The sequence below is a fragment of the Manis pentadactyla genome, chromosome 10, assembly GCF_030020395.1.
Source record: "Manis pentadactyla isolate mManPen7 chromosome 10, mManPen7.hap1, whole genome shotgun sequence".
NCBI lineage: Eukaryota > Metazoa > Chordata > Mammalia > Pholidota > Manidae > Manis > Manis pentadactyla.
This window is the reverse complement of record NC_080028.1, coordinates 22,606,074-22,628,191: the sequence shown is the minus strand read 5'-3', so window position 1 is coordinate 22,628,191 and position 22,118 is coordinate 22,606,074. Positions and strand designations below refer to the sequence as shown.

Sequence of the window (22,118 nt, the reverse complement as noted above, 5' to 3'; positions counted from 1 at the left end):
TTACTTACAGCTGGGCAGAGAGTCAATAAGTAAATTCGTTAATCTTTTTTATAATTGCAAAGGTACATGTCAAGTGGGAATCAGAGCTTTAGAGAAAAATGAAGCAGGGAAAGAGGATGGGGACACAGAGGTGGGTGAAAGCTTTCAGTTTTCAATACGGTGGTCTGGAAAGGCATCCTTGGTAAGTGACATTTGCTTGAAGACTGGAAGGAGGTGAGGGAGTGAGCCACATCAAACTCTGGGGCAACGCAAGTGTGGGTTTAGTTGGTGTACATGGCTCTGCCCAATTTGGAACTTTCTGGGATCAGTGGCCCCAGGAGTATCTGCAAAGAAGCAGTAGGTGTTCGGGATGAAGGGGCCCTTGTGCATGCAGGGACAGCATGTCCTGACAGTGCATTTCTTTCTTCCAGGAGGAGCGCACTCCCAGGTCAGCAGTGAAGCCGAGTGGGTTAAGAACCTAAGCCCCTCAGGTATGTCGTGGGGGAGGAGGCACTTTCGCCCTACTCTCATACATAGTCCACTTCAAGGGACATTGCTAAACGGGACACTCAGGCCTTGTTCCAGCCCTTCACTCACTGGTGGGTTTGGGACTAAACATCTGGGCATACATAGCTCTGCCCCTCCCTCCCGGTTTTCTTAGACTCAGGTCTGTAGGTGTGTGCTCTGGACTGTCCTTGGCCAGGTGGCAAGACTTGTAGCCTGCAGGGAGGCCCATGTTCATTTGGAGCCCGTATGGCTGGTCAGCGCATCTCTCTAAGTCTGGTATTTGGTAGTAAGTTGACACCTTGTTTCCTTGAGCAGCTTTGTCAGAACAAGATGATAACTTGATTTTCATTTATTACTTCTTTGTCTTATTTCTCAGCTGAGTGAGAAATGAGTGAGGAAGAGAAGTGCTATGTATTGGGAATTCTCAAACCCCAAGATTGTGTGTGTGTGTGTGTGTGTGTGTGTGTGTGTGTGTGTGTGTGTGTGTGTGTAGTCTGTTATCCATGTAATAAATAGTCAGTGAATAAATGGATGAATGGGTAATAGTTGAGATTGAGCTCTTATAATTGGCCTTGAGATGTTTGGGAATTCCCACATCTAACAAAAAGGGCAGTGTAATTTAGATAAAAGTTGGCAAAGCTCACCACATAAGATATGTTAAGAAAAGAGACCAAAGGAAGGGATAGTTGTAGAGAACCAGATTTTTTTCATTTTTAAGGGAGAAATTTTATACCTAACGGAACATACCCCCAGGGCATTTTAAGTTTGAAAAGGTGGCTCCTTTAATTGAAGTTGCTGTAGATGTGTTTCTCACATACCTGCCTAGATTCTTGCAGTGTGAAAATCACACCAGGTCTTTGATGTCTTTGAAAGCTGCACTCACCCTGTCAGACTGGTGTTCTTAAAAGTCCCTGAACAAGTATAATAAATATGGTCACTGTTGCTTCTGACCCTGTCACCTAGAACTTGGTCTATCCTGAAACTGGAACTGAGGCTTTACTTTGTCTTTGGGAAGAAGAAAAGAATGAAGGAGCTGATGTTATGAAACGTGGTGGGTGTTATGATAAAGAAGGGGCATCTTCTAAGCTAGGTAATGATGGGAACATTTGAGAACCTGCCGAGTTCTGAGACCAGCTAAACGGTCTGACTGAAGAGGTATGCTGTTGACCCGAGATCCCACCTCCACATGTTACTTTAACACCATCTCCTGGCTTTGGGGTCATTTTATGATTACATTAACACATTTTTTTTCCCCCTTTCTACATAGTGGCTGATGAGCCTAAAGGCTTAGATGGTAATGAGAGAGTCAAAACAGGAATTGCGAGAAAAACTGTTTGCTTTTCTTTTGTATTTGTTGAACATTGAAATTATGTTTCTGCTTTCAAGTAGCAATTGCTGTGTAAAGAGATACCATAATCCACATTTCGGTTCATTTGGATGGCTGAATTTGGGTGTAATGGGATTTGCTTATATTCTACTGGGTGATAAATGTGACACCAAAAACCAGCCTGAAGCTTTTTTGTGTAAACAAAAGACCAGAGAAATTAGCATTAGGATGAACTGCATTTATAACACGCTATTAGCTTTGGAAGTTGATTTAGATTCTTTTCTCTAGATTGTAAAAATCCTCTGCTTCTCTTTCTGCTCCGCTATCTACTGAATTCGATGCTGTAAACATGAAAGTGCTCAATAAATATAACCCGATGATGACAGACTTGGATATAAAAGTAGAACAGGACTCAAAATTGCTAAAGTAAGTTGGTTATAGTTAGGTTCTTTAAAAACCATGTTGGTATAGTTTGGTAGAATTCCTAGCCTCCCTTAAATGATGACAAAAGGTAGCCAGTGATGTCTCCATACGTCCTGTGGGTGTCTAGAATAAAAATGAATTAGGAAGAAAGGTCTGGGAGACTAAGCCAAGAACTTTGTCATGATAAGGTGTAGGGTGGCATAATTCTTAAAATTCTCCATGAGAAATCATATCATTGATGAGCTTTCCTATGCTTTCCAGAAAGGGCACAAGTAGAACTGTATTAACTTGCTGTATGAAATAATAATTACCTTGTCACATCTGCACATTATAACTGACTTGGCGGGCCTTACCGATGTCCCCTCTCTGAGTCCATCCGTAAGCCTTTCGAGCGATGGCCAAGCTCTGAGCCTCATGGCAGCCTTCCTTACCTAGAGTTGGTAATCCGTGAAACTACCATCCCTTTGAAAAATGACCAGTTTTGGACAGGTTTGTGAGAAAGGGAACCTTTACTTTTAAATAATCTGCATTTGGAAATCATATTATTATGAGTAGGGAGAGAGATGGAGAAGAAATAATCCTGAAATGTGACTTCCTCAATTCTTTATGAAGACTAAAACTAGGAATAATTGGACCTAATATATTCTTCAGGGATTCTTTATTTTCATAGACATTTGGCTTAAACTAAGAAAGAACCCAGGTAGATAGAATTTTTCAAGATGGTGCTTAGAAATTGCTTCACCGCTCTTTCAAAAGACGTGAGGTTGGTTTATTGGCATTTTATGGTTGGGTTTTCATAGTGAGCATAAAATAGTGGAACCAGAGAATGATTCGTGAATGTGGGTGATGGGTGGAGGTGGGTGGGGGGACTTCTCTCTAGCGATCTGCAACTCTGCTGCCCGTGCAAACCTGCTCACTTCTCCGTGTGTGGGATGACAGTGTACAGCTTTTATTTTTCATTTTTTTTAGATTCTGGCCTTTAATGTTTTGCCTTGCCCTCCATTCAGAGTTTCTTGCCATTGCTCTGTCCTTAGATGTTCTTTTTAGACCAACAGAGAGCAAGCTGAGTAACTACCTCAGTTTGCAAACAGTTCATCAGCTCCCTTTTTCTTTTTTTTTAATTCATTTAAATTCTCTCAGGTTATCCAGAGTCCTCTTAATACGTGGAGACCAAGCTTATCCAGAGAGCTGTAGCCTGCTTTAGCTGCTCCTATTACTTTCCACAATAATGCCTCTTTGTTCTTCACACCCCGTCATATTCATGCAGATTTATGCTAATGACTGTTTCTTATGCAAATATTTCAATTTAGTGTTTATAATAGAGGAAGCACTGACCAACAGACCTGAAATTGAAGCTTAGCTCTAGTTGTGAGACTTCATATATTATATACTTAATCTCTCTGAGACATAGTTTTCACCTCTATAGAATGGAGATCTTAATAACTATCAGAGAGCTGTGGTGAAAACTCCACAGATGAAAATCTGGATAGACTTTGAAGCACCATACAGGTGTTAGGCATGTAGCAGAGACTGCTATCCGTCCCCCCAAATCCTTTCTCCCCTTCTTGGTAATGGAGTTCTGTCTGGATCTGGCCTGGGACTGCCCTTCCCAGCCTCTTTGCCACTAGTGAGGCTGTGTGTTGAACCTCCTGCCAGAGGAATGAAGAAAGAGAATATGTGGAGCATCTTTGCTACCTTTACCTTGCAGGATATCTCTGGCCCTCAACTTCAACTTAGCCCTTTCTGATGGGATAGAAGGGTTACTAGCAGAGTGACCTTAAAGACCTTAAAGCAGGTATCATTATACCAGTCCCCTGAATCCAACAAGGTGACCTGTCGGCTGTCAGCTGATCTAGAACACCAGGCCTGGACTACTGTGTATGAGAGAAATTAATTCTGTTTTGTCCGAGCGTTTACAGTTGTGGGTCTATTTGAAACAGCAGTTTCGATGACCATAACTAACACAAGCATTATTTCTGAGTCTATGTTGATAGAGATTCATAGAGTAATAGAGCTGGAAAGAGCCATAGAGGTCATTTTGTAAATAAAATTAATGCTTGGAGAAGAAACAACTTTTACTTGGTCACAAAACAAATTCATTACAGAACTGGAATAAAATCCAATTTTCATTGCACAACTTTGCTTCTTTGTACAGTAAGTAATAAGCATGTGGAATCAAATACCCACAAAATGGTATATGTAGAACATATGACCAGATTCAGAAAGTGCCTGTGTAAATTTGTTATAACCCCTCTAGAAATGGCAAGTTAGGGAAGTGGCCTTTTACCTAATATTTGACTTTGAGATTAGGGTAGACCCTTACAGAACACAAACTCTGGGGCTTCTTCTCTCAACAGTCCCCAAATTGGAGGGCCCACATGTCAGATTAAGGACGGTAGCCCCTTTTGGTTCTGTGTGAGAACAGCCTCAGGGAAAAATGACCAGCTTAGCAGTGATGCCAGGTATGTTTTAGCCACAGCTGCTGAGAACTGTGCTCAAAAAGACTGATCTCAAATGGCTTCTCAAAACATAACCCAACAAGAGAGATGAGACTATGTTTTTAGCATTTGAACCAGAACACACTCTGGCTGTAAAAGGTCTTATGGGACTGAAAAAGCCCAGGGAAACAGAAGTTACTGTTCTCGTTAAAGGAGAGAGGTATTTTTATTCATTGTTTTTATTCACATCAGTTAATTTAACATGCCTTGAAGGGGACTCTTCCAGGGTAGCAGTATTAAAGTAGCAGCTTACTCACTGATTATAAACAAACATTAGTCAAGTTGACTTGCAAAACTTGGTGCACGGATAAAAAGCAAAAGAATCACCTTCAGCCTGGCAGATGGGATGAGTCCCAGAGGCCTCTTCGGGCCTTGTGACAATATGCCATGAAATTTAGGATGAAATCCAAATTCTTTAACCATGACTTGTAAATGTCCAAAGATCTGGCCCACACCTACCTCTTGCCCTCATCTCAAGACAGCCCAGCCATAGCTCCCTGCTGAGAAGCCCCACTTGGTCTTTCTGTTCTACAACCACACCATCTTTCATGTGCCACAAGGTTCTGCACAGGTCACTTCTCCCCTTCTTGGGTCTCAACTTAAAAATCACATCCATAAGGATGACTTCTCCAACCACCCTTTAAAAGCAGGATCATTCCACTCCATTTTTCCTTCAGTTTAGCTTATCTCTTTCAGAAGCACTTACAGAAATTGCCATTTATCTTACTTATGTACTTCTTTATTTTCTTGCTGGGTGTTAATCTCTCCTTCTAGACAGTAACTTAATTGGCCAATGACACATTTTGATGACCATAAAAGAGGTCGAGTTCAATCCAGGGAGAGTCTGAAAACTCCACATTGAGGCCAAGCTAGGGCCTCAGTAGGGAGAAATTGAAACCAAGAGACTAGGAATGGAAAGTGGGATTCATTACTTGATAGAGTTTCCTTGGAATGGCAGATAGGCTGCAGTGGACTTGCAAACAGAGGTCAGTCTCACATGGGAAGTTGGACAAGAAGACCAAGAAGGTCAAGGACCTGAGAACAAGCCAATAACGGAGAAGCTAAGGCAAGGAAGAGGCAGGGAATAAGCAAAGTCACTGACACTAATTTCCATGTCCAGCTCTTTAACATAGCATGTCAATACTTGTCTTGATAGACAGCCCAAGACCATTCTCAATATCTCTAAGGACCTGTATGATTAGGGAGGTCTAGTCCCCTAGGCTAATAATTTCACCTCCCTTTGAAGATGATGCTATTTATCTTTGGGTCAGTTAACTGCAGGATGATTCTTTCGTCCATCTGGTGTCATCCCTGATCAGTTCTCAACTCTGTACACACACCCCATCAATAGGATGTTTCCCTATAGCTCTGATAGGTGACATTTTTGACAGCCATTTCACACCTTTGGTCAAGAAACAGCTTATAAATCTTGAGCTACCTTGCTACCTTCCCCAAATTCTGACCACACATCGAAACCCTCTTCAAGTTTTGCTTCTTTTAATGAAAATTCACCTTTGGCTTCTTGGAGGGGAACTTATGAATCCTCCCGGTTTGTGGACCTCCCTCTAGTGCAGAGGATTCCCTTTAGACTCTGCCTTTCTGTTGTTATAGTAACAGCAGATGCACTGTCTAGAATGCTGTGTTTCCTGAGAACACTGTTGTGAGGATCAAAAGAGAGATTTACTTGGTCCCAACTCTATTTCAGACTGAAAAAAAAAAATCCTGCATTCACAACTGTATTTATTTTCTTCTAATATAGAAACCAGGAGAAATTGACAGGGTAATAGAACAAAATATTTGCAAGAAGTAGGACATGTAATATGATGAAATTTGATATCTAGTATGTTCTACCTACTGAAGAAACCATAGTGCTAATCATTTACCTGTACTGTGATTATCAGCATAAATCATGCAGTTAAATATATGGGTATAATGGGAGCTTCAAAAGCATCAAGTAGATGACAAATGATATAAAACAGTGGACTGCTTTATTTAGCTTCAATTTTAATGTTTGTAAAGTGAACAAAGCCATTCATTTATATGCAGAAATTCATATTATCATAAACATATTTGCTAAAACAGGAAGTATAAATTGTGGTTAAGTTTAGTAATGTCTGATGGTATGCTTGAATGTTTCTTTGTGATTAAATGTGAGCAATTGCTCCTTTAAGGTAAAGGTCTGTGTATATGTGATTAATCAGATTGAAATGAAAGTGCAGACAGCTCACGCCATGCCTAGTTATCAGAATGATTGATTTTAGTCTGTGCTTCTGGGTGAAAAAATACCTGTTAATAACCCCAGCAGCTAAACCCCTGATGTCAGTGATAGCTTGGTGATTTGTGCACATTCTGCATTATCGAGCTCATTTGCAGGTAGAGGGTCTACACAATGATCCATTGGATCACAAAATTATAACATGAGAAAAGTGACATCGGGATTTATGCAAGAGTTATGACTGCAAAGTGCATTTCATCAATGAGAAGTTTAAAATTGCTGCTGTTGTAGCTGTCACAGGCATGTTATTTTCCTTGGTTTGTGTGTAGGCAAGGCTGTCAAGCTTTTATCACACAAACTGGTGTTTCTGTGTACCATAGCTCTTTGCCTGCTGGTGACAACCAGTCTCTAAACCGAGTTGTTATTAAGTCTTCAGCTTTAAGAAGTACTTTACCAACATGGTTGAATTACACTTGATCATAAACACCATAATATTTTGCTGGACATAAAATGAGTTCAGAACAAAATATGAAAAGCAGCCCCACAGTAAGTATTGGATTGCTAGTGGAGATTGTTGCTCTTCATCACAGCAGAAAAAATGGTGTCATACCTAGAAGTCTCAGTTCAGGTCCTCTCAAAATGAAGGACCAGGGTTAGCAGGAGATTTCTCAAGTAAAACCAGAATGTCGTGTCTATCCGGTTACTCCTGATTTTCCAGACCTAGCCACTATATCCTCCAATTGTCAAACACCCTTCTGCCAAGAAATGTCGTTCTCTTTCACAGCTACCAAGCTGTTTGTTTCTGGATGCTTGTTGATCCAAAATATCTAGGGGAATTTATTTGTCACAAACTCTCTTCCAGATAAGTTTTTTCTTCTTGTACCCACAATTGCTTTTGGTGCCTTGCTATAAAGAAACCAGGAAAAATGAAAAATAGAGAAATAGAGCCAAATCTTGGTGGGAAAGCAGGGAGATGTCTCTTAGATGATGAAATACCTAACAGGTTCTACCTTTAAGGAAGGAAACAAAATGCTAACACTTTTTTTTTTATGTTGGCTATTAGGATGTATTGTGAGGTACAATGTACAGATATAAGGGAAACATCAAGTGCTGCAAGTAATAGATCTATACCACAATGGATTCATCTATTTAGCTTCAGTTGTTGTACTTGCACAATGGAAGAAGCAATGCATGCAGAAACCCTTTCTTAAAAGATTTCATTCAGTTGTGTCTGGAATGATGCTTGGCCTACAATAGTCACTCTATAAATAGGAGCCATTATTCTTCTTGTTACTATTATTATTAATGTTGTAAACAATAATAGGAATGTAATTACCTATGCATTTATGTGTTGAATGGCCAGATAATAGAGACCAAAGCAAGATCACTAGGGTAAATGAGAGTTCCTAAAGAAGTGCACACCTAAGGTATCAGTGCAGCCCTCCCAGAGCTTGCCTGGCTTTCTCTTAAACAGTTTATTGCATCAATCCTGACCTAAATCTCTGAGGCTCTGCTATCCAATGCAGTAGCCACTAACTGTATGTGGTTATATAAATTTAAAGTAATTAAAATTCAATAAAATAAAAAATTCAGTTCCTCAGTCACATTAGCCACATTCCAAGTATTAAGTAGCCACATGTGGCTAGTGGTTACCATATTGGATGGTGCAGAGAACATTTCCATCATCACCTGCAAGAGTGGTTTTAGGCAGCACTGCTCTAGGTGCTGTACAAAACCTGGGATTTTGAACCTGGTCTGCAAAATACAGGAAAATATCTGTGCCATCAAGTGAGTACCAGGCCTGTTTGTGGAAGTCAATCAGCAAGGAATTGAAGAACAAATTGTACCATGTAGATGCATTTGAAAGGGCTTGGTTTCTCTTGAGTGACTCACATGGCATGTAGAAATGCACAGGTAAACAGGGAGGATCAACAGTCACCATTCAGCGTCACCTCTCAGCATCCCATGGGGGAAATCCACAGGTGCTGCAATGGAAGGAAAACCAAACCTAAACCAAAACCCCAAACAAGATAAACCAGGAGAAAAGTAGTTTGTGACAAAATGAATCTGGAGCCATTATGGGTCATCTGAAAAGTGGCCTTTTCCAACACAGTGTGATTTGGTGGTTTCTTTCATGTACCTGCCTTTAATCATGCTTAGAAAGTGAGCAACTCACTCCTAGTTGCTCATTCTTATCTAAGTTCCCAGTTATCCATGACATTATTATGAAATGCACTACATTTATTAATGATGCTCACTTAATTAATCCCAAGAGAAGCAGGAGCTAATAATGCCTGTCTTTGTCTTGACAATTATAAGAAATGCAACCAATGGAATTGCCTTTAGAATAAATGACTAGAATTAAATACCTGTGATAGTACATTGACATTCTGTCACAGAAACAAAATAAAAATATAAGTACCTTTTAAAGGCCTATAGGATTTTCTCCATAAAAATTTCATAACTTTCTTTGTATTTTTTTGTGGGGAAAATTGTAGAATCCTGCCTTGAAAGATTCCATGACATGTAACCTCCTAGGAAATTTGAATACAGTACATTTTACTGAACTTCACTGAATTGAAAACTGAAATTGTCACTTATTGGAAAAGCAGTGGATTGTATGGTATTGTCAACATATTAAATCTTGGGTGAAAGTTATAAATACTACTGATTGTTTTTAAATTAGAGAAGTGCCTGGGTGTTCAATGTCAATTTTTGTTCCTTTTTTAGAAGTACATCAGAATTGTAATGCTGGCAGGGACCTCAACCAACTATTTTTCCTCTTAGACTCTAAGCCAGGCTGGATAAAAGTGATCCTTGGCAACTTGCTGGGAACAGGGCAGTGGGATGATGGTGGAAAAAGCACTGGACCATGGACCTGTGTGACCTGTACTGTAGTCCCAGCTTTGCCATGATTTGCCCCCAAATCCCGCAACTTCCCTGGGTTTCAGTTTCCTTATTGATAAAATGAGGGAAATGGTCAAAATAGTTTATAGCATTCTCTAACTATATTAGTTTTCTATTGCTGTATAACAAATTACCACAAACTAAGTGGCTTAAAATAATGTCTATTTAGGGCAAAAAACCTGAACAGACATTTTTTCAAAGAAGACATCCAAATGGCCAACAGATACATGAAAAGATGCTCAACACCACTAATCATCAGGGAAATGCAAATCAGAATTGCACTAAAATATCACCTCATACTTGTCAGGATGTCTTTTATCAAAAAGACATAATATGCTGGCAAGGATATAGAGAAAAGGGACCCTGGTGCACTGCTAGTGGGAATGTAAATTGGTGCAGCCATTATACAAAATAGCGTGGCAGTTCCTCAAAAATATTAAACACTAAACTACCTACCATATGATCCAGTATTCCCAGTCCCAGGTGTATATTTGAAGGAGTTGAAATCAATATCTCAAAGAGATATCTGAACACCCATGTTTATTACAGCTTTATTCACCACAGCCAAGATATGGAAACAGCTGAGTGTCAGTGGATGAATGGATAAAGAACATGTGGAATAGTATATGCACAATGGAACATAGACACAGTGGAATGTTACTCAGTCATGAGAAAAAAGGAAATCATGTAATTTGCAAAAACATGGATGAACCTTGAGGGCATTATGCTAAGTAAAACAAGTCAGGTAGAGAAAGACAAATAGTGTATGATCTCACTTATAGGTGGAATCTACAAAAGCCCAAATCATAAAAACAGGGGATAGAATAATAGTTATTAGGGGCTGGGTGGGGGTGTTGGGGGCGGGAATCGAGTAGATATTGTTTAAGGATATAAATTTGCAACAAGTTGATAGATAAGTTCTGGAAATCTAATGCATAACGTAGTGATTATAGACAATAATACTGTATTGTAAACTTTAGAGTTGCTAAAAGAATAGATCTTAATTGTTCTCACCACAAAAATGATAATGATGTGACATGACAGAGGAGTTAGCTAATGCTGTGGTGGTAATCATATTCCAATATATAAATGTATCAAACCAATATATTGTACACCTTAAACATACACAGTTATATGTCAATTATATCTCAATAAAAATTAATTAAAAATACCCAAACATCAGTATCCATTTATTATCTCACAATTTTGCAGGTCAAAAGTCCTGGAGGCATACATGGGGGGGCTGGGGAGAAAGAGGAGGGCTGTACAACACAGAGAAGGCAAGTAGTGATTCTACAACATTTTGCTATGCTGATGGACAGTGACTGTAAAGGGGTTTATAGGGGGGACCTGGTATAGGGGAGAGCCTAGTAAACATAATATTTGTCATGTAAGTGTAGATTAATGATACCGAAAAAAAAAGGCAGTTCCTGTGTGGTGACCTCCAATGAGTTCTACACAAGGGTATAAAGGGCATATAAAAGTGTAGGCAAAGGGTCTGTTTGTGTTTATACAGAGGATCAAAGCCTAATTGGGCTACCCCGAAAATGAACTAAGATACGATATGAAAAAGAACTTCCAACATCAGCACTCTCGGGAAGAGTCATGACAGAAGATGATCATCAAAAAACCCCAACAAAGATCCACGCACTGCTACAGGTGTAGATGCACTCATCCCACCAGTTCCTGGACTTGCCATGGGAATGAGGAAGGAGATATCTAAGCTGGCCTGTGCATACAGTAAAACAACAAATTTGACTGGATCTATACTGTTGGAACTCAACCAAGAATTAGGAGAAGTGCAAATTGTAGCGCTCCAAAATCTTACAACTACAGACTATTTACTGTTAAAAGAACATAAGGGATGTGAACAGTCCCCAGGAATGGGTTGTAAATTAATTTGTCTGATTTCTCTCAGACTGTTCAAGTTAAGTTGGACAATATCCACCATATCATAGATAAGTTTTCACAAATGCCTAAGGTGCCTAACTGGTTTTCTTGGTTTCACTGGAGATGGCTGGTAATTACAGGTATGCTTTGGTTATGTAACTATACTCCTATTATGTTAATGTGTGTGTGCAATTTAATTAGTAGTTTAAAACCTATACATGCTGAAGTTACTCTACAAGAAGATATGTCAAAGAAATAATCAATCTTCCCATGTTTTCTGCCACCTGCTACTTCTATAGCTTTTCTTCTTCCTTCCTAATTACAACCCTTAAATAGAATTCGTGCCTCATATCAAATCTACCGAGTATCATAATTCTTCCAAGTGGTAAAGATACCTCATAACAAATGCTGGGCATAGAAGCCACAGGGCATAAATATGCAAAGAAGTAAAAAGCTAACCTTTTCAAACAATAAGGCTTCTCTCTCACTTACCAACTTTACATTCCCCTGTATGGCCCCGGAAGATGACTGGTTAGCCAGAGACGGGTAAGATTCCTCAAGGGAGGAACAACCTAAGACAGGCACAGTCGCAGGGGGGCCATCAGGTGAGAAATTGGGGATCAACAGAGGTGAGGCTTAGAACCTCACCCCCCCTATTCTGAGAGAAATCTTCTGCATACGTGGATGTTTTATTGCCCTGGTCTAGCTTGGATTAACACATAGTCTACAGGCACACACCTGATCATCTACATTTGCTCTCTTACAGCACTAAACTATGTTTTCTACCTTTATCTTGTATCTACCTACCACTTCAGCATTTTATTAAAAATAATAATAATAAAGAGAGAAATGTGGTATCCACATATAAATCAAGTATAAAAATCAAATGAGTATTCATATTTGAACTGACTGTTTATAGTTCATAATGCATGAGCAAAACCAAAAGTTTCTGTGATGACTGCCCTTGTACTGTTCACCATGTAACTTATTCACTATGTAAGAATTTGTTCTCCATGTAAGAACTTGTTTGTTATGCTTCAGAAGATTGGAGACTTACAAAAAATAGGCTTGGGGTGGATTAATGATTGTGCATTGAGCATTGACTCCCCTATACAGAATTTTATTGTTGTTAACAACCATTTGATCAATAAATATGAGAGATGCCCTCACAAAAAAAAAAAAAAAAAAAGTACACACTTCCAATTGTAAAATAAATAAGTAACCAGGATGTAATGTATAGTGTAAGGAATATAGTCAAAATATTGTAACAACTTGGTATGGTGATAGCTGGTACCTAGAATTATCATGTATATAAATGTTGAATCACTGTGTTGTACACCTGAAACTAATGTAATGTAATACTGTGTGTCAACTACCCTTCAATAAAAAATAATTATCTACAAAAAAAAAAAAAAAAAGTCCTGGAGGGCCTAACCTAGTTCTCTGCTAAGGGTCCCACAAGGCCAGAATCAAGGTGTTTGCTAAGCCAGGCTCGTGTCTGAAGACTCTGTAGGCGAATTTACTTCCCAGCTCATTCAGGTGGTTGGGAGCATTAGGTTCCTTTTGGTTGCAGGAATGAGGTCCCTCTTTTCTTGCTGGCTGTCATTTAGGGATAACATTTAGCTTCTAGAGGCCACCCACATTCCTCATCATGTTCCCCCTTCACCTTAAAGCCAACAACAGTGTGATAAATCCTTCTCATGCTTCCAATCTCTCTGGCTTCTCCTTCTGTTACTAGCCTGAGAAAACTCTCTGCTTTTAAGGAGACTGGATTAAGCCTACCTAGATAATTTCCCTTTGGATGAATTCAAAATCAACTGATTAGTAACTTTAGAAATATCTACAAAATACCTTTTGCCATGTAACGTATATTATAATTAGGGACATAATATTTTATCATATTCACAGTTGAAAGAATTAGGAATATTTTAGAGAACCATTTTGGAATCCTGACTACCAAGCTAACTAAAAGTTTTTGATTCTATGTCTTTCAGACTTACAGAGAATGTCTTTTCTTAAAGTTATTTGCCTGTTTCCCTTCCTTCTGGCAATCCTTTCCTTCCATCTTATGTAGTTTCTCTTGCTACAGTTTAAATTTATTGTTTCAGTTTTGTCTGTAATATCCTGGAATCAGGTTTCACCTCAGTTCCAGGGGATAGTGGGATATTTCTATAGCCTGTTACCCATCTCAGTGCAGTACCAATGTTCTCTCAGTGATGTAGACAGAAGAGGCTGACATGGGAGAATGGAGAGCTGTGATTTTACCAACCCTAACAGGTGCTTAGATGGACTACTGTAAGAAAAGGCAATGGCTTCTTATACACTTACCAGTGGACAATAGGGAGAAGGCAGAGGGATGGGGCAGTCCTGCGTTTACCCCCTGGTAGCAGCCTCTGCTCAGGGCATTTGTAGGGAGCCATTTTAAGCGAAACCTTTCTTCAAACCAGCCCCTTTTGGTAATTTCAAGTGACTTAGGTAGTTATAGCAGTGTGATTTTTATCATACATTGTGATTTTTATTTTATAAATTAAATGGAATAAAATCTGAAAGTACAGATCATCCAAAAGACAAGAATGAAAATCACCATAGTCCCATCATCCAACACTAACCACTATTAATATTGGATTGTATATCCTTGTAAATATTATTCTATGATATGTGTATAAGTTATTTTTAAGGATATTATACAGCATTTAAGAACATATAGTGAACCTTGTTAAGTCAATAAATATTTCTATGATATCATTTTAAATGGCTGCCTTTTAATATTCCATTTTGTGAAATTACTAGTATTTCTTTAAACATTTCTACTAAGCATTTAGATTGTTCCCATCTCCCACTTTTACAAATAATACTTCAGTGAACATCTATGTGGCTAGATCTTTGATCATCTTCTTAATTACATAGGATAAGTTGCTAGAAGTGAAACTGTTTACATAGAGTACACACACATATTGTAATCTTTTGAAATGTGTATTGGCAATGTCTTCTAATTGTAAAACAACATTTAATATAGCATCTTGGGTTTGTGGTAGAAAGATGGGCTGGAGCTCCTCTTTCATTACTTGCTGGCTTTATAATTCTGATCAAATCAATCTCCCTGATCCCCCATTCCCCCATGCCCACCTCTGTATTATAATAATAAAATAATAATAATAATAATAATAATAATATATTCATTCTATTTACTTCTTAGATATTCATTCTATCTACCTCCTATATACTATTCACTCTACTACCTCTTATATAAGGGTTATTGGTCACTATCTTTTATAATTCACTCTATCTAGCTCTTGTATAAAGATTATTAAGTAAGTGAAGAGAGGTGGGCTATGAGACAAAAACTTAGATTATAAAGTTATGAATAAATATAAGGCATTTCTTTATCCCTTTTGCTCAGACAAGGGCAGTGGTCTTCAGGAAGAAAGCCCATAATATCCCCCACTGAACTATACCTCTTTGGAGAACAGACTGTACCAACATCCCCCAAGAGCATGCTGTGGGTTCAATGGCACTCCATTGAGTATATACTGCTGGCTCTAGTCCTGATCCAAAAGTGTGTTTCCATGTCTGTCTGCCTGTTCCTTTTCTTGAACAATAGTCCGTGACATGGGATATACTGTACAATTACTGTATTTATTTATTTTTTGTCACCTTGCATTTTCAAGCTGGCTGTTCACTCCTTCCCCTGCCGATCTATTTTGTTCTCTGTGAGGTTGTCTTTACTGATACTCCTGGGTGGCATTTAGCACTCATATGGCACTTTTCATCTTGAAAGCACTTTACAGACATTAGCTAATTAATTTTCACATCACAGTGTGAAAGGTAGGTAGGGAGCTAATCTGAGTATTTCTGCTATGGTGATGAAAGGTGTGTAACATTACAATAAATTATTTTTTTATTATTCTTTGGAGGAGCAGGAGTTGGTTATGTAATTTGTCCCTAACCGTGGAAGGCGTTTACATTACAGTTGAAACTCAAGGCTAATCTGAGAGGGTTGGCCAGTCGCAGGCGCTCCCTCGTCTCGGTCCTTGCCCGGCGCTCCCACAGACACATCACGGGAGTGACACCCACCAGCTGGCTTCCCTCTCCCAGCGCTTCCGGGGAAGCCGCGTTATCCGCTCTTGCCTCACTTTCTTCCCTTCTTTCTTTTTTGAATATTGGCACTTCTGAACTGAACCTGATGAGAAGTTTGAAAGTATTTCAGAGGGACCTCGAAGTTTATGAGCCAGAAGAATGGGTAGTAGAAGGAGGCAACACCCCATATAGGGAAATACGGTTGGATTACAATTAGCTTTTGAAACCCAAGAGTCTTTCTAATTGGTAAAATGATGATATCACTCTTTTTGGGCAGATGGGAAAGTAGTGAGGGTGCTCAGCTTTCATGAGCTGTACCATTAGGGACTGCAGAGTGGAGAGAGAGGGCAGCGCAGGAGGGCTTAGGAGTGGTGGCTCTGCAGTTTGCTTTTTAGTCTCTGCGCCTTTCCAGAGCTGATAGGGATTTCTCAGGCACCCTCTGATCTTGGGGTACCAACTAGAGTTTTCAACATTGATTTCAGAAACAAAGAGAATTGTAGTAAAACTAGTTATGAAGAAAGGGAGCTTGGTCTGAGTTCTCCCTGAAAGGTTCCTGGTGGGAACTCAGGTCGTGCTGGGCTCTGAGCCCCCAAGCTTTCTCTTCATTAAAGGTCATGGGAGGATCCGATTCTTATAGGAGAATCTCTGACTCAGTTTTCTGAGTCCTGAAATATGGTCAAAACTTGCAATAATCGTGATATAGATGATAAAATATTAGATTTTAGAAGTTGGTAGTGAGGATGGTAGTGGAGAGGAAAGCCAGAAAGAATAAGTCCTAATGTTTGATCCATTTGCCAATAGCTCTCTCTAATAGTCAGATTTCCCTGGTATCCATAATTTCTCATGCCAATGGGTGTCAATCTGAACACCTAAACAGATGGCCTAAATAAGAGGGGAGATTTGACATTTAGCTGTTAATTTATTTTACAATGTGGGCTGCCATGTATTATACATGAGGTAAATAAAAGTGGTGGACTAATTATGGAAACGTGCACTGCCTTCCAATTACTCTTGGATTACATGTTTAATATCTTGAGGTATTCCAATTACAGGGAGATTTGTGACTGCAGCAAACTTTTTTATTTATGGAATTCCAACTTTATCTGCAGTGTGTCTCAGCTAGTTTTGTTCTGCTAAGTATATGAACATCCTAGACTTTGCAGCACAATCAGGATTATTTTTTTCTCATTGAATCATATTTTAGACTTATATTTTTGATGACCTATTTCACAGTTGGCTATTCTCCCCCTTCCAATCTGGGATTCCAGTCCACTGTCAAATAGGAGATCCACATTTGTTACTATAAAAGGGCAATCTTGTCATTTTAAAAAAGATCACTTCTGGTTAATTCAAGATCTATAACTTGTTTCGGTCTATTAACTTTCTCATATTTCTTTTAAGAACAGTTTGATTGGGAGAGAAATGAATCAACATAGACATTTGGACAATGGTTTAACATTATCCAAATGTCTGGTTAAAAATTATATTTATTTTAAAAAGCAGAAACAACTAAGTTCTTTCGATTTTAGGTTAGCAGTAATAAGAGCACTGAAATGTTTGAAAATGAGAGGATTATTTGTGTCTAAAGACTTAATGAAAACCTTTGTGTCTAAAAGTTTAATGAAACTCAATTTCATTTTATTTTGCACTTAATATTCTAATTTATGTGACTATACAACCCAGAGCCATCTGTTTAAATTTCATAAAAATACGAAATTTTATAAAAATAGGCATTTGTTGTTTGCTTGCTTTTCAGCTTAAGATAATTACCACATCTGATCCAGAGTTTACCAATTTTATTTTGATCTTTTGCAAAAAGCTTACCAATTTTATTTTGATCTTTCATATCATGAAGCGCAGTAGCTTTATTACAAAAGAAAATACTTTTGGCCTGAGCATTATACCCATAAATGGTTACATTCATTTTATATGCTTATATCTAATCTCATTCCCAAAAGCCATTTGAGACAGTTTATACAAATACATAAAGCACAGTAGGCAAATTATAAATTAGTTACAAATCAGGAATAGGGAACTATAGACAGAATAGAAAGTCAAAACTGGGGGAGGAGTTTGAATATAAAGAAGAGGACACAGTTGCTAAAGATGAGCCACAAATTGACTTTTTGTTTCTTTGTATCCAAATGAAAAGGGAAACAGAATCAATTCCATAAGATAAATGATCACAAGGAACAAACATACCTGCTCCTCATGGGTAAACAGCTCTTTTTTTTGGCTACTAAGTTGCTACTTGCTTATATTAGAACATCACATTAATATATTAGTATACATTTTGTGAAATAACTGTCAATATAGGTTTTATTTTTGTGTGTGTCGTTTTTGTTCCATAACAAAACCTAAGCATGGTGGCTTAACACAACAAACATTTATTATTTCTCTCTATTCTGTGGGTCGTCTGAGCAGTTCTTTTGGTCTGAGATGGTTTGGCTGTGGCTAGATGGTCTAGGGAGGTCTAGGATAGTCAAGGTTGATCTGTGAGAGCTGACTAAAACAAGTGGTCAGAAGCCCAATGAAGAAAAGTATCTGAAGGAAAAGGAAGTAGTTGGTTGACAAAAAGTTGCTGATGGTTCCCCAACTGTCCAGCCACTTTGTAACAGAAACTACTAAGGATCAGGAGACACTGAGGGCATCCAGGAATCTTGCCATCTCTCCAAGATCACATAAAACATGCCGTCAACTCCACATATCCAGTTGCCCCTTGGAAGGAGCATGGCAATACTGAGCAGATCCGAAATACCAAAAAGCAGAATTTAGTGAAAGGGATTGCTCAAATTATTTCATTGGTTTAATTTTACCTGTTGGATTAAGATTCAGCCCAGTAGGAAGAAGCTCAGAGGAAGAGTGAGATCAAATAAGTAAATAAATGAAACTGCATTTTCTTTACACATCTGAATATGTGATAAGTAATTAAGTGACCTTACCTCAATTAATAGTCACACACTGACAGGTCTATTTTTAAAGCACTTGACTAAAATATGATTTTCGCTTTTAAAAGTATAATTAACAGTATGGACTGAGGTTTAATGTGTGTGCTGACTGTAAATAAAATGCATGATTTATAATGATGCAGAGGTAGCCCAATTGGATATATAACTTACAGGAAACTATTGGGACAGTGCTGGGCATTCAGGCAATACTTGTTAATCAAATAAATTCTGTTGCATTTAAAAATTTTTCTTTTTTAGCTTGAGATTCCTACTTTCATGGATGAGTTCATAATATAGATGCTTCTCTTAAAGGCTGTCCTGGTTACTTCCCTGGAAGTATAAGAGCCATGGCCAAGTTGTCAAACTGCAAGAGAGGCAGGTGATAATAAATGGATTTTTCAAACCAGCAAAGAGAAAAGTTTTTTTAAAAGGAGTAATTAATTGAAACTCTTGCTTAATTAAACATCCTTTAGCCAGGTCAGGATCCTCACATCATTCATAATGAGTAGAATTTCTGTCTGCATCAACCTCTTCGAATCACAGAGTATCAGAACTGGTCCCGTCACTTTCAGAGTAGGAAGAGTCATGGAGACTAAAAAGTTGAGCCAGGTTACTAGTTAGGTGATAGTAGCAATGGTTCCTAAACTACTATTTGTCCCGTTTTTCTTCTAATACCCTATGAATGATCGTAAGCTCGTAACCTATATTTTCTTGTGAACTCATTTGGACCATTCATTTTAAAGATGTTTAAACTTTCAACAATTGTTTAAACACTCAGCAGTCCTGATGAAAAGGAGGGTCTGAGGAATTGCCAGCATTTGCTAAATATTTGTGTCTCCTTAGGACCCATTTTCCATGTTCCTTTACCTACAAAAGAACTAAAGGGGATCTGTGCCGTAGAGCGGGAGTCAAGAACTCAATTACAAGATCCAAACCTGTGATAAAAATGAACAGGCCATGTGAGGGCTATCATGAAGCAGAGAGCATATGTGCTGGTGAAAGAGAGAGGCTGACAGCCAGCTCCTGCCAGTTCATTCAGGCGCATCGTTGCACCACCTTCCAGTTTTCCAGAATGCTTGATTTCTATGTCAATTCTCCAATTTTGTATATGGGCTTTATTTTAGTTTCAAAAAATTGAGTAGACAAAACACTGCAAGTAAAATTTTAAAAAACAAGGAAACATGTCTGTGGGATGGATCTGGCTGGTGTAGAGGTTTGGGGCTATTTTGCAATCTCTGTTGGCATATGATACTTGTTAGGGAACTATTTTTGGCCCACTCTGGCAAACACTATGGCAATGGGGAGACAGGAAACCTGCGGCAATTTAGGGCATATTTCTTATCTTCTGGGAGTTATTAACTCAGTTGAGAAGACTAATATGTGTATCTATGCATAGATATATATAAGAAAAAACTAGGGAGCCATGTAATCAATACTGGATTGGGTAGTATAAACTGTTGGTAGTATAGAAATTCAGAGGATGATTAATACAAACAAATTGGGGTGTGGGCTAATCACTGATGTATCGTCTGTCAGTTCCAAATACATACTTTTTGCTTGATCTTTGAAAATGGATCTGGGCCCTTTAAATATTTTTCCTTTGCCACCATGATGTTAAGCGTTGTAGAGGACACAGTTTTACTTCCTGGTTCTGGTGTGCTGGCTTGGCAGGCTCCCTCAGCCGCTGTCCAGTGCCTGGCTTCCCCAGTTCCTGGCTCCTCCAGTGCCCAGCGGCCTGCAGCCCCCATCTGCCAGCAGCTTCCCTGGGCAGTTCTGCAGTGGATTGCCTCCAGTGAGATATCTCCCCATGAACAGCTTTTCCTGATACACTAGATAATGGATTTCTGGAAAGTTCCAGAGGGAGGGTTTCCAGCAGGTTCCACCAGGGGACACCACCCTGTCATTCAGTGAGCCATGGTCAAGGTCTGGATCTCAACCCAAGAGGCTTTTTCTTGGGTTCCAACCCCTTGTTAATCCACTTCCTTGTTATAGTTCATTTTCTTTATGTTAAAATTATCTGTTAAAACTACTGTGTGATTTTGGTGTCCTGACTGGACCAAGAGTGAAACAAAGTGTATTTTTGCCCAGTCCAACTCTGGATCAACACTGTACCTCTTTGCTCTTTCTCACTCCAAACCTTGGTGTTAGTGGGGGCTGGCTGGCTGCCTGGGTTCTCAACCTCCTGGCACTTGGTTCATAGAAGAGCTACTACCCCAGAGTTTTTCCTTTGTTTTTTTATAACTTGAGCTGAGGTGATAGAAACATATTCTATACTGAGGTTGCAATTAATGGTAGTTACATATGCCTATGTAAATTTGTGAATGCTCATGAAAGTGTATAGTTAGAATGGGTGCATTTACTGTATGTAAAGTGTATCTCAATATAGGTAATTAAACAAAAAAACATGTCTGGAAACGAGGCTACTCCCACCTGCTGGGGAAGGCAAGACAGAGAAGGAAACTGGCAATCACAGAGGTGAGGATGAGAGACAAGGAGAGGGAAAGTTTGCAGGTTCTGGTGCCTGGTTCCTTTTGTTTCCAAGTGTGAATCTGTCTACTTCCTGCTATTTGCTCTTGTGAGCTAATAAATCTTCCATTTTGGATAAGCTAGTTTAATATCATTTTCTTTGACTCATAACTAAAGTAATGCAGAAAGAAAAGATCACTGTGGGCTGAGCTAATTAGTGTGGGCAGACTTTAATTCAGAGGTGAGAGTGAGCCAGGCTTTGTAGGGCACACAGAGAAATGGCAGAAAAACACTGTAGGTGACAGCATAAAAGAAATACAGTGGAAAATAAGGATGGGTATGGCATTTATGGAAAAAGGCCCACAGAGTATTGGGGTTTAGAGCACAGACTTTGAAATCAGATGGATTAGGGATTAAATCTTAGCTTTGCCATTTGCAAGCTAGAATCCTGGGGTAGAGACCCAAGGTCTCTGAATTACAGATAATTGTAGCAAGGCTTAAATGAAACTAAATGTTTAAAACATTACAGTACTGGCACAGTACTAGAAATGATAGTAAAACAAGCAATGGTAGTTATTTGTGCTCATGACTATTGGAAAAGAATACTAAATGACACAATTATCTAATTCCCAATGAGTAATTGGTATAATTGACACCATTCTAAGAAAAGTCTCAGGAAGTCTAAGAAAAATAATTAACCAAATTGCAATTGCTTAGAAAAGTAGGAAGTGATTCCCAGGAGTTGGCAATGGTTCAACAAGAACAGGTCATGCCAAATTAATTCCCTATCCCTTTTGTTAGGTTTATGAGATGGGGGGAGTAGGGAAATGTTAGTGACATGGTCTGTTCTTTAGGAAAGGCTAAAGTTATCATATAACCAG

The 22,118-nt window shown here is 38.8% G+C and overlaps 1 long non-coding RNA gene across 1 annotated transcript in view; it reads left to right on the top strand.

Annotated features, from left to right (window-relative positions):
• Nucleotides 1–472, top strand: part of LOC118915575 (uncharacterized) — a 94,680-nt gene extending 94,208 nt beyond the window's left edge. Inside the window, exon 3 of the long non-coding RNA XR_005026123.2 lies at nucleotides 411–472. This is a non-coding gene — a long non-coding RNA (uncharacterized LOC118915575). The remainder of the gene's footprint in view (nucleotides 1–410) is intronic.
• The last annotated feature ends 21,646 nt before the right edge of the window (nucleotides 473–22,118 follow it).